Source organism: Galeopterus variegatus, unplaced genomic scaffold (assembly GCF_000696425.1).
Source record: "Galeopterus variegatus unplaced genomic scaffold, G_variegatus-3.0.2 Scaffold7529, whole genome shotgun sequence".
NCBI lineage: Eukaryota > Metazoa > Chordata > Mammalia > Dermoptera > Cynocephalidae > Galeopterus > Galeopterus variegatus.
This window is the reverse complement of record NW_007733640.1, coordinates 79181-91812: the sequence shown is the minus strand read 5'-3', so window position 1 is coordinate 91812 and position 12632 is coordinate 79181. Positions and strand designations below refer to the sequence as shown.

The window sequence follows — 12632 nt, the reverse complement described above, 5'->3', positions numbered from 1 at the left end:
CCTTCCTCCACTATTTTGTTCTATTCAGGCCCTGAGTGGACTAGCTGGTGCCCACCCATTGTGTTGGAAAGGGCAACACAATGCTAATGTCATCCAGAAGGACCTTCGTGGACACGCTCAGAAATAGTGTTTAAGCTGGGCACCCATGTTACTGTCGAGTTGACACATACGATTATAAATCATTGCATCACACTCCCCAGCTGTGAGAACCCATCTCTGAACCCTTCCTCCATCTCTACTGCGGTGGGCTTTCTGATTTATTGTTTCTGTACGTTTTTAATATCTCCTGAGGCACTCTCCAGTCACACAGAGCTGCCTATCTCAGCTTTCCAAGTTATCTCTGAGGTACCCATTTTATTATTTGGTTAGTTCTCTAACTATACCATTACATAAGTGTTGGTGGTCTGCTCTTTTTCCCTTACCTCTGTTATTTTCAGTGTGAGATTTTGCAAACTATGAGTATTTTAAAAATTGCCTTAACTGTCTTCATGTTTATGTAAGGGCATTGCAATGGACTGAGTGAGGCCTTTGGGAAGAATTAGGTCATGAGGGTGGAGCCCTCATAAGTGAGATTAGTACCCTTTGAAGAAGAGGACAGAGAGCTGGTTTGCTCTCTTTCCACTGTGTGAAGATAGAACGGGAGTCTGCAGTTCGCAGCTTGGAAGAGGATCCTCACCAGAACCTGACCGAGCTGGCACCATGATCTTGGACTTCTGGCTTCCAGAACTGTGAAGAAGAAATGTTGTGTAAGCCGCCTATTGCAGACAAACATGGTCAGTTTTTTATATCCTAGAACTTAAAAACCTCGATGTGAATTTATAAGGGATATCATCTTCCTGGCAGATAAATGAAATTCAAAGGAACCTGTCCATAGTAGTCCCTGATGCTGGGTCCTGCCTTTCAGTGAAGGTCTCAGTTCCCTCCTATGTCAGGGTCCAGGTTCCTGGAAACTAGGACTTCTTGTGACGTAGAGCCAACATGCTGTTGTCATTACTGTGATTGTGCTTATCACTATTAAAGGCCTTTTTTGGATGTTTGTGTGTGACTATTCTTTGTTAACTTAGTTGTACAGATATAGTTCCTGTCCTCCAAAGAATTTAACAATTTAAGAAAAACAGTGGCATAAACATAAACATTATAGCTGAGGTAACATGCAAACAAAACAAACATCAAAAATTCATTTACTTCTGTCGAATGTTTAACTTAGTTGTACAGATATAGTTCCTGTCCTCCAAAGAATTTAACAATTTAAGAAAAACAGAGGCATAAACATAAACATTATAGCTGAGGTAACATGCAAACAAAACAAACATCAGAAATTCATTTACTTCTGTCTTAGGATGGGGTACCACTGAAGAACCGGAGAAGCATTGTGCTTACACTGTATACCACTGGGTGACTGTGTTAAGCAATAGAGTAAGAGGGATGTTAGAGTTTATTACTTACCAAGACTTATTGGGGAAGCCACATAGGGGATGGAAAAAGGGTTTTCTCAGATTTTAGATTGTATGTATAGAAAAAGCTGAAAGACAGGTAAGACAGAAAGCTTAGTCCAAAGATTATGCTTTTAGAAAGAGATATATGAGAAACAAGTCATGTTAAATTGAAAGGGGATGTTGAATATGTATCTCCCTGAGAGAAGAGTTGGTAATAAATGCAACTGATGATGCAATTCTGGTTTTTCTTCTTCCTTAGAACCTTGAAATCCATTTTGTCCCATTTTTAAGGGGTGGAGCTTTTGGAGAAAATAATGTTTGCTACCTGCCTTACATTTAGTCTACAAAACCAGAGCAGGTATCTTCTTGAAATAATCTTACAAAAGTCTTGGTTCTAGAAACCATTGAAAGGGGAGCTGCACCCAGTGTCCCCTAAGTCCATCACTCTGGCCCAGCCTTGGGTGTGTGGCTGCTCCATGAGGAAGGATGAGTAGGCGTCATGGACATCTGAAAAGGCTGAGATGGTCTCCTTCACCCCCACCCTTCACTTTACCACCATGAAGAAAATGTGAATTTTAAGCAACTGGGAGAGAATGTAAAGTTTGGTTAAAATAACTAATAGTGATTTCTAAAAATTGCATAAAATACAAGCACTTTTAAGTTTTAATACATCTAAGTGTTAATGAGGTAATGAAGTCATTCATCTCTTAAAGTCAAGTATGTGGCTTCATGTGGAAGAGGAACTTCAGAGCTCCATCTCCCTAGTTCCCATGTATAACTCAGTTATGTGCACGCCAAACAATGCTAGTAATGCATTCCCCTCCTCTGGCTGCCTCTTGAACTTGATTCATCTAGGAGACATCTGTAAAATTAGCACTGGAAAGAAAGGCTGGCCAGAGTATTTGGGCAGCATATCAATGACTTATTGAGTAGGTCCCTTTTAAGGACTGTTGAATGATTGTCAAAACATAAATGTGTTATGTGTTCTCACAGAAGAAAATATCTACTAGTCCTCAGTAATCATGCTATATTATTAAGCTAATAAGCCTACAGGCAGTTTGTCACAATACGTGTCTCCTAAATATTAGAACATTATCCTTGGAGTTTTTGATGTCTCCTTTGGCTAAAGAACCTAATTTTGAAGCTTTTATCTGTGACCAGAATTTTCAGTTCCCCCATCATCATCTTTGCCCAGTTGGATAAGTTTTTTCAAGAGTAATCATGTTGAAGACTAGCTGGCCAACAGTTTGTTGCTGTAATATAAAATTTTTCTTGTGTGGTTCATCCTTTGTTTTATGGCAATTTCCCATTGTTTAGTGTTTGAGTAAAGCACTACTTCCATTTTACATATCCTCATTTGGGGCATTTCCCTTATTCTAGTGCTGTATATTAAAGTGAAGTTTATCAATAATCAGGTATTTGTTCTAGCAATGGAGGGTGACACAAAATATATGGATTTCATCATCATAGGTTTCTTTGAGGGACAGTGTGGTCCAAGGGCTGAGAGCCTGGTACCAGGTGCCAGGATCTGCCTAAAGCTGTGAGACTTTAGGCAACTTATTAAACCACAAGGTGCCTAAATTTCTCCTGGGTCAAATAGGTCAAATAATGGTGACTACATCAGAGGGTTGTTATGAAGACTAAATGAAATATTATATATAAAATAAATAGATTGTCCCATGCTAAGTACTCAAAGTTTTCTTGTTAGAAAAATATGGAATATGTGAGTTCAGGTAACATTTCTAGCTGTCTTACCTTTCACCTTTTTGCTTCTTGAAGTGAGTGGTCTGGGCTGTGGTAACAACAAGAAGAAACTTCTTTCCAGAGAATTTGTTTATTCCTTAAACTAAAATTTATTTTTAATGCAGAAAAAGTGTTCTTTATTTATGATTTTACATATAGCTTGATAGTAATCTCTCATGGACAATGAGTAAAATACTTATTTTTTTAATAAATAGGTGTTATTATTTTAGTGTTAAAAATGTGCGAGGGATTAGGGACAGAACAGAGTGTGGTGAAAGAGATGGGTGCATTTACAAGAGGGCAATGTGGGGGGTCCTTGTGGTGATGGAACTTCTCAGTGTCTTGACTCTAGTGTTGGCTGTGTGAGCCTACACGTGGTAAAATTGTACAGAACTAACTACATACACATACACAAGTACAGATAAACTGGGGAAATCTCAATAGACTAGTAGATTGTGTTATAAATATACCGGTTGTGATATTGCACTGTAGTTATGCAAAATGTTACTATTGGGGAAAACTGAGTAAAGGCTCTCTTAACATATGAAACTACAATGTCCTCAAAATTAAAATTTAAAAATGCATATGGAACTATTATATAAAACTAACAAATTTTTTTTTTTTTTTCAGATTGTTCCTGCCTGTTTCATAAACATAGTCATTGGCTTTTGTAAGTTGATGTTTCAATTTTTTTATCCTCCTTCCCAACACTTTTTCTTCTCTAATAACATGGGAGTACTTTTCTAGAGGTCCTGGAGCAAAAATTGGAATAAAACTTTTTCATTATTAGGTTCTTATTTTAAGGCCTGTTTCACGTTTTCTGATTCTGGTAGGTGACAGTTATTTTGAGGAAGTTTGAATTACACATCTTGGGTTAGGGGCCTCTGTTTCTCTGGAGTGACTTCCTCTCAAGGTTATGCCTAGCGGGGACAAAGAGCCATCTGTGGAGCTGAGGCTATCTATGCATCCCTCTGCTAGTCATGGTAGTCTTCATCCAAAACTTCTTTGTGGCATCTTTGTTTTTAAATTATATATATATATAATATATATATATATATATAATATATATATATAGTGTCATTTTGATGGAGAAGCCTTGAAATAAGCTAAACTAATTTTAAAGACATTTTGGGGAACTGTCGTCTGAAGATGGCTTTTTTCCCCCATCATGTTAGCAATTGAGGAGAATGTTGTTATAAAATAACATAATGGGGATTTGCATCCTCTGACAGAATCTAAATATCTTGAATCTTGTTCTGGCAGGTTCTATTTCACTTATTTTGAGGCCACCAGGGAGATAAACATCTCTAATAGTCTCCCCAAAGTACACACCTCAGCATACTCATTCCTTGTGATGTTTACTGATATTATATGGGAAAGGGGCCCATAGTCATGTAAATTTGGGGAAAAAGTTTAAATCAGACTTGTTTATTTCCAACAACTGATCATCTCAGGGGGGCTTAGGTCTGCGCTGTTTCTCAAATATATTTCATCAAGCAAGCCCTATGCCATCAAATATACCACAGGACTGGTGCTCCATGGAACATTTTTTGGGAAGTACTGCTTTAAAATTTGGGAAGTTGATGTAGATGACAGGATCAGTTGTACATTTTCCACAATGATAGCAAAAGAAAATAGACATTTGAGCAGAAAGGAGGAAATTGTAGCATAAAAGGACTTAGACTAGCTTAAAACAGCTAGAGTTAAGCCTAAATAATTGTTATAAGTATGTTACAAGACAACATAAAAATTTTAAATTTAGAAAGTAAAATCTGATGTATTCTCCCTTATGATACTCATCTGTGTATTCCTGTCACTGTTCTCATTCCTTCAAGATTCAGTTCCTTCCTCCCTGTTTTTCTCTTCAAGACTAATGTGTCCCAATTGTTCGTGATTTTAAGGCTACATGGAGTCATTCCAATATCCCGGCTTCTCAGTTCCTTGACTTCCTCTCCTTCAGTGATCTTTTCCTCCAAAGTTCTTCAGCCATTTCCTTCCGTAGTCATGTTGTGGCCCTATTTAACCATCACTGCTTTCTCTCTGCAATCTTGATTCCCAGAATCTCATTCTCCACCAGTGGCCCCCACAACAAATTTTTAACTCTACCTAGACCTCCCATGTTTACCCTGCACCGCACCTTCCTCATATCTCATGTCCATCCTTCCTTGATGTAAATAGCCTTCCCTATCATTAAAATCACCCAAGCACTCATCTCCCTTGTCTCTCCCTCTTGCTTTGTTGTCCCTGGCTGCCTAAATCCCAGTGCCTTGGTCTGCCTGTAGCATGCCTGCAGCTGGCCAGTTGTACATAGCTGGAGAAAAATATTCAGCTGTGCTTACTGGTCTTATTTTATTTGACTGCTAACTTCAAGCAGGCCCCTAACATTTTCTGGCAATGTGGGCAATTGATTTTTCCCAGGAAAATATGTACTCATATTTTTTGTTATCTTTTTTTCCCATAAACTTTCAGGTCTTCTTCCCATTTTCTGTTTCTCAACTGATGACCCTGTTTCCTTTTTCTCTGAGAAAGTAGAAATAGCTGAAAGAGAACTTCCATAAACTCCCATCACCACCTCTGCCCATCCACCTGCACCCACACCCACATTATCCCTTCTTTTCTTCCTTTTGGATGCACTGTCTAAATCCAATCTAAAGCTTACCCTTGTACTTACAGTCTTAAATCCCATCCCCACCCATCTAGTCAAGGATATTGCTATAGTAGTTGTCCTTTCTCTCCCCTGCATTATGGATTCCCTCTCCCCGTTACTTAAAAAAATTATTTAACTCCCGTTCCTCTCTAGTTATCATTGCGTTTAATTTCCCTGCTCCCTGTTACACAATTTATCAGTCTTTCTTCCCATTCTGTCTTGATCCCGTTTCAATCAGATTTTGGTTCCTCCCATTCCACCAAAACGTTTTTTAGCGTCACCAGTGACCTCCATATTGTAATTGCAACAGTTAATTCTCACTCCCCGTCTTGCTCAACCTGTCAGTTGCATTGACCCAACTGATTACGCTGCTCTATGGAGCACTTTCTTCCCTCGTCTTCTGAGTCTGCACACTTTCCAAGCTGCCTTCCTGTTGTCATGGCCACTCTTATCTATCTTTCTTGCAGACACCTCCTCATTGCCCTGACCTCCAAACACTGTGTGTCCCAGGGCACAGTCTTTGGACTTATTTGTCCTCTGTCTACACTCACTCCCTAGCTGATGTCATTGATTTTCATAGCTGTAAATTCATATATTTGCTGGCAACTACCAAGTTATCTCCAGTGTGAACCTCTCCTCTGAACTCCAGATTCAAATATCCAATTGGTGAATGTCTGATAGGCATATGAAACCAAACATGCCTACAACTGAGCTGAGTTGTCCTCTACTCCCAAACAAACTTTCTTCTTTCTTAGTCTTCCTCATCTCAGTAACTGGCAGCTATTCTTTCATTTGCTGAGGCCAGACACATTGCCACCATCCTCATCTCTTCTTTCTCTCACCCTCTACACGTCCAACTGTCAGGAGATTCCGTTAGCTCTAGCTTAAATATATCCAGAAGGTGACCACTTCTTCCCCACTTCTGCTGCCACATTGGTGCAAGTCTTCATCATCTTTTTATTGCAGTAGCCTTCTAACTGGTCTCCCTGCTTTTATACTCATATGTCATTCTCCCCTATAATTCTTTCTCCAAACAGCAGCCAGATAAATTATTTAAAATTGTAAGTCTGATCGTGTTGCCTTTCTGCTCCAGTGTCTCCAGTGCCTCCCTATCTCACTTACAGAGGCTTATTGGCCACTATGTGATATAAGCACCCATTACCTAATCTTTTACTGCTCCCCCTCACTACTTTCGCCATACCAGTTTTATTGTTCCTTCATCAAGGTTTTGCAGTTACTCTTCCCCCAATAGCCAAATGACTTGCTGCAGGTCTTCACTAAATTGTCATCTTCTCGCCTGTTGAATTAGCACTGTTTCCCTGCCTCACCCTGATAACACTTCCTATCCCTTTCTTTATTTTTCTAATCACCATCTGATACATACTTTACTTGATTGTCTTCCCTTAATTTGAAGATAAGCTCTGCAAGGTTAGGAATTTTTGTGTGTTTTGTTTACACTGGTGAATTCCCAGCACCTAAAACAGTGCCAGGAAAATAGCCACTCAATAAATACTAGCCGAATGAAAAAATAAATGTTAATAAAGAAGGTTTTATTATAATTTGGGTTTCATACCCCAATCTGTATCCCATAAAAAAGGGAAAGGGATTGTGTAGTAGCTACTGACTTTGCCTAATACATCCTTCTCTTGATGCCTCCAGACCATAAAGATAGGTAAATGACTCTTGTGGGGTAACTTCTTCGTAAATATAAAGCACTAATGCAAATATAAGGGATTGGAACTTCATACTGAGCGGATTTCCACTTCCAGCCATGATGTAGTAACAGAAACTGGATTTATTCTCCTGCCTGAAACAAACAAAAACATATATGAAACAAAGGTGTTCAGATATTGAACAATAAGTGACACAAGACAGTTACACCTGAGAGAAGGAAAACAAGTGAATTGCCCCAAGCTGCAGTGCAAGAAGGGGGAGCCCAGTGGCCATCCTGAATAGAGTTGATAGATTTAGGAATTCAGGGAGGCTGGGGCAGGTAGAATTTGAAGGATAGAGTACCAGAGAAGAGAGAGTTGCACAGAAAGTGAGCTCTAGAGATCTTCAGAAGGTTCCCCTGGAGTCTTCAGCTGAGTGTGGATTACTGCACACATGCAAGAGAACTACCCAAGGCTGAGGAAAGAGTCACTGGAAAGAAAAAAGTAGCTCACAAGGGCTGGGCAGAGTGTGTCTTCCCACCATTTAGAGTAGGAAAACCTTATAAGTGGCATTAGGTACAGCACTCAGAAGAGTAGTGCCTTAGTAGTGAGGCAAAATTAGCTCTAGACTTTAGGCTGCTCTGATCCTGCCTAAAAAAAAGTCTTAAAAGTCATTAAAGAGGAGTCATAAAACTTTTTCTGTAAAGGACCAGAAGGAAAATAATTTAGGCTTTGTGAGCCATGTGATCTCTGTTGTAACTACTCATCTCTGCCATTGTAGTGGGAAAACAGACATAAACAATATTTAAATGAACAGAGGTGCTGTATTCTAATAGAAATTTTATTTCTAGAAATAGGCAGTGGGCCAGATTTGGTCTGTGGGCCATAGTTTACAAACTCTTAGCTAAAGGATGAAGTTGTTTCCAGTAATTTAATTGTGTCTCAGAACAAAACTCAAAGATATTTAAAAGAAATACGATGTATCCAGATATATGATGTCTAGCATTTAATCAAAATTTATCAAACATGCAAATAAGCAGGAAAATTCAGTAGTGAAAAGAAAAATCAATCAATAGAAACAGACACAGAAGTGACACATTTAATAAATGAAAATACTAAAATGTAATAAATTTAATAAGTTACTTTTATAATAAGGTTGTTAAGGAAAGATGGAAGCAATACAACAACCGAAATTGAACTTTTAGACTTCTAGAGATGACATAAACACCTGAAATGAAAAATACAGTGGATAGGATTAATGCCGGACTGGACATTTTAGAAAGAAAGATTTTGTGAACTTGAAGACATAGGAAAAGAAATCATACAAAATAAAAAGGATAAAAAATTGGGAAAAAAATGAAGAGAGCATCATTGAGTTCTGGAACAACTTCAAATTGCCAAATATGATTGTAATTGGAATCTCCAAAGGAGCGAGGGAACAGAAAAAAATATTTGAAGAAATAATGACTGAAAACTTGCCACATTTGATTAAAACAGTAAACCCACAAATCCAAGAAGTTCAATGAATACCAAGCAAGTACAAAGAACTTGAAGACAAATGTATACAGTAATCCAATAGTTTGAGATCAGTAATAAACAGAAAGATTCTAAAGTGTTCAGAGGAACAAAGAGTGACAGCAGATTCATCAGAAGTGATGTAATCCAGAAGATAGTTAAAGTACAGAAAGCTAAAATTGTCAACCTAGAAATTTATAGCTGTGAAAATATCCTTCAAACATATAAAACATCCTTCAGACATACAAAAACTGAAAGAATTTATCACTATTATACCCATAGTATAAGAAATGATAAAGGAAGTCCTTAAGAAGGAAGGAAAATAATACCAAGTGGTAACTGGGTAAATATATAAGATTTATTATTACTGAAATCTTTTAGAAAAGATAATTGTTAAAACAAAAATACTAAGTGTAGTATGAAGTGTATAACATGTAAAAGGTGCAAAAATTGCACAAAGGTAAGCAAAGGAATAACAAAATATAATACCATAAAGATTTTATACTATACATGAAGTAGTATAATATCCGTTGAAGGTATACCATAAGTTGAAGATACAAACTCTAAAGCAACCACTAAAGTATCAAAGCAGTTACAAGCCAAAGGAAATAAAATTACATCAGAAAAAATATTTGATAAATTCAGAAGAAGGAAGGAAATGAAAAAGGGACTAGAGAAAAGTTGGGGCAATTAGAAAACAAATAGATGCTACATTTCAGCCTAACCATTTCAGTAATCATATTAAGTATAAATGGTCTAAATAGCCTAATTAAAAGACAGTGTCAGACAAGATTTTAAAAACAAAATAAAAACCCACACTAAAAAACCCACAAGCAAAAAAAGCACTTAAAGATACAAATAGGTTAAAAGCTAAAAGATGGAACATAATATACCATTTTAGCACTAATAAAAAAAAAGTGGCTATGTTTATCAGACTAAGAAATTAGAGCAAAGAATATTATCAGTGATAAAGAGGTTATTTCATAATGATGAAGTGGTAAATTCATCAAGAGGTCATAATCTTAAATGTTTATGCATCTCATAAAAGAATTTCAGTCTACATAAGGAGAAATGGACAAATCCACAATTATGGTCAGATTTTGACTCCCTACTCGATGATAAATCACGTAAATAGAAAACCAGTAAGGACATAGAAGACTTAGACAGCACCATCAACCACCTTGACCTCATTGACATTTATAGAACACTCTACCCAACTATAGCAGAATGCTCATTCTCAAGTGTACCCAGAACGTTTATGAAAATAGACCATCTTTTGGGTGAGAAAATAAGTCATTTAATTTAAAAGCATTTAAATCACACAAAGAATGTTCTCTGACCATAATAAAATTAAATTAGAACAGAAAGGAATCTGGATAAAAATTTTTTGGAAAAATATTTTGTAAATTAACATCCTACTTCCAAATAACCCAGGGACACATTCTGAGCCATTAAAAACATCTTAACAAATTTAAAAGAATAGAAATCATACAAAATACCTTCTCAGGCTACAACAGAATAAAACCAGAAATCAATAACAGAAAAATAGCTGGAAAATTCTTAGATATTTGGAAATTCAAAAACACACTTCTAAATAACCCATGGGTCAAAAAGAAAGTCTCAAGACAAAATTTAAAGTATCTTAAAATAACTGAAAATGAAAATACAGTTTATCAAAATGTGTGGAATGCAGCTAAAATAGTGCTTAGAGGGAAATTTATAGCATTAAGTATATATTATTTTTTAGTGATGATTCATTTCTTTATTGTCCCATGGATTATTTGGGAGAATTCACCAGTACAACCGTCTGGGTCTGCTTTTTTCTGGAAGGCATTTTACTATTAATTCAATTTCTTTAATAGATATAGGGCTATTCAGGTTATCTATTTCTCCTTGATTGAGTTTTGGTAGTTGGTATGTGTATTTCAAAGACTTGGTCCATTTCATCTAATTTATCAAATTTGTGGGCAAGGGGTTGTTTGTTGCATTCCCTTATTAGTCCTGTAATATCCATGGAATCAGAAGGATAACCCATCTTTTATTCCTGATATTAGTAATTTGTGTATTCTCTCTTTTTTTTCATGGTCGCCTGGCTAGAGGTTTATGGATCTTTAAAAAGAACCAACTTTTAATTTTGTTGTTTTTTCCCATTGTTTACCTGTTATCAATTTTGTCAACTTCTGCTCTTAATTTTTATTTATTTCTGCTTGTTTTAGGTTTAATATGCTCTTTTTCTAGTTTCCTAGGGTGGAAACTAAGGGGTTTTGAAATTAATCAGCACTAAAAAGAAATGAGCTCTCAAGCAATGAAAAGACAGAAAGGAAACTTAAATGCATATTACTAAATGAAAGAAGCCAATCTGAAAAGGCTGCATACTATGTAATTCCTAAGGACAAAACTATGGAGACAGTAAAAATGTCAATGGTTGCCTAGTGGGGAAGGAAGGATGAATTGGTAGAATAGGTTTTTAGGGTAGCAAAATTTCTTCATGTGATACTATAATGATGGATACCTGTCATTATAAATTTGTTCAAATGTACAACACCAAGAGTGAACCCTAATGTAAACTGTGTACTCTAGGTGATGATGATGTGTCAGTGTGGGGACATCAATGTACCATTCTGGTGGGGGATGTCAGTAATGGAGGAGGCTATGCATGGCGGGGGGCGGGGGGGCACGTGCAGGGGGTCTATGAAAAATCTCTGTACCTCCAGCCCAGTTTTGCTGTGAACTTAAAACTGCTCTAAAAAGCAGTCTATTAACAATCAGAAGAGAACTTAGAAAGTATTTCAAACTGAATGAAAATGAAAACATACTCTCAGATAACTAAGATGCAAATATAGCAGTGCTTAGAGGGAAATTTATAGCGCTGCATACCTATGTTAGAAAAGTACAATGGTCTCAAATTAATGACTCACTGGAAGGGATTGTGATAATTATCTTCAAATATCTGAATGTCTTTCATTTAAAAAACATGTTTGTTTCATGTTGTTAGAGAAGTCAGAATTAGGGGTAGTTACAAAGGCAACTCTCAGCTCTTCATAGGAAAGAAGCGATCATCGTCTTCCCTAGCTATGGGCTGAGTTTCTTTAGTGAGACATGTGCCCTTGGATATTCTTAAGAGTTCTTTTCGACTATTAATTTCTAAGATAAATGGTAGCAAAAAATTTTTTTTCAATATTAATAGGCTGTAGATTAACATGCACATTTAAAATGATGTATTATAGTAGGTAATGCAATATAGGAATGAGCAGTAATTTTAAAAATCACAGAAGTGTAGAATTAGAAGGTACCTTAAGCAATTGTTTAGTCAAACATTGGCTTCGATTACTTATCTCTTTAACGTCAAGGCTGCGGGTGAAATTTTTAAAAAGTAGGGGGTGGGGGCAGGAATGAGCAGTAATTTTAAAAATCACAGAAGTGTAGAATTAGAAGGTACCTTAAGCAATTATTTAGTCAAACATTGGCTTCGATTACTTATCTCTTTAACGTCAAGGCTGCGGGTGAAATTTTTAAAAAGTAGGGGGTGGGGGGCGTCCATTTAAGTTTGTAAATGAACAAAAGCAGTGAAGGAGAGCTAAGTCGCTGAATGAATATATTCAGAATTCACAGAAAAGTCTTAAGCTCAATGACAACCAG

The 12632-nt window shown here is 36.8% G+C and overlaps 1 protein-coding gene across 3 annotated transcripts in view; it reads left to right on the top strand.

The window, feature by feature from the left end:
- The first annotated feature begins 3815 nt into the window (after nt 1–3815).
- The window catches only part of PLAGL1 (pleiomorphic adenoma gene-like 1), a 45292-nt gene continuing 36475 nt past the window's right edge, over nt 3816–12632 (top strand). For all 3 annotated transcript variants that reach the window (XM_008592044.1, XM_008592043.1, XM_008592041.1), the window contains exon 1: nt 3816–3849. The gene's annotated coding sequence lies outside the window, so the exon portion shown is untranslated. The remainder of the gene's footprint in view (nt 3850–12632) is intronic.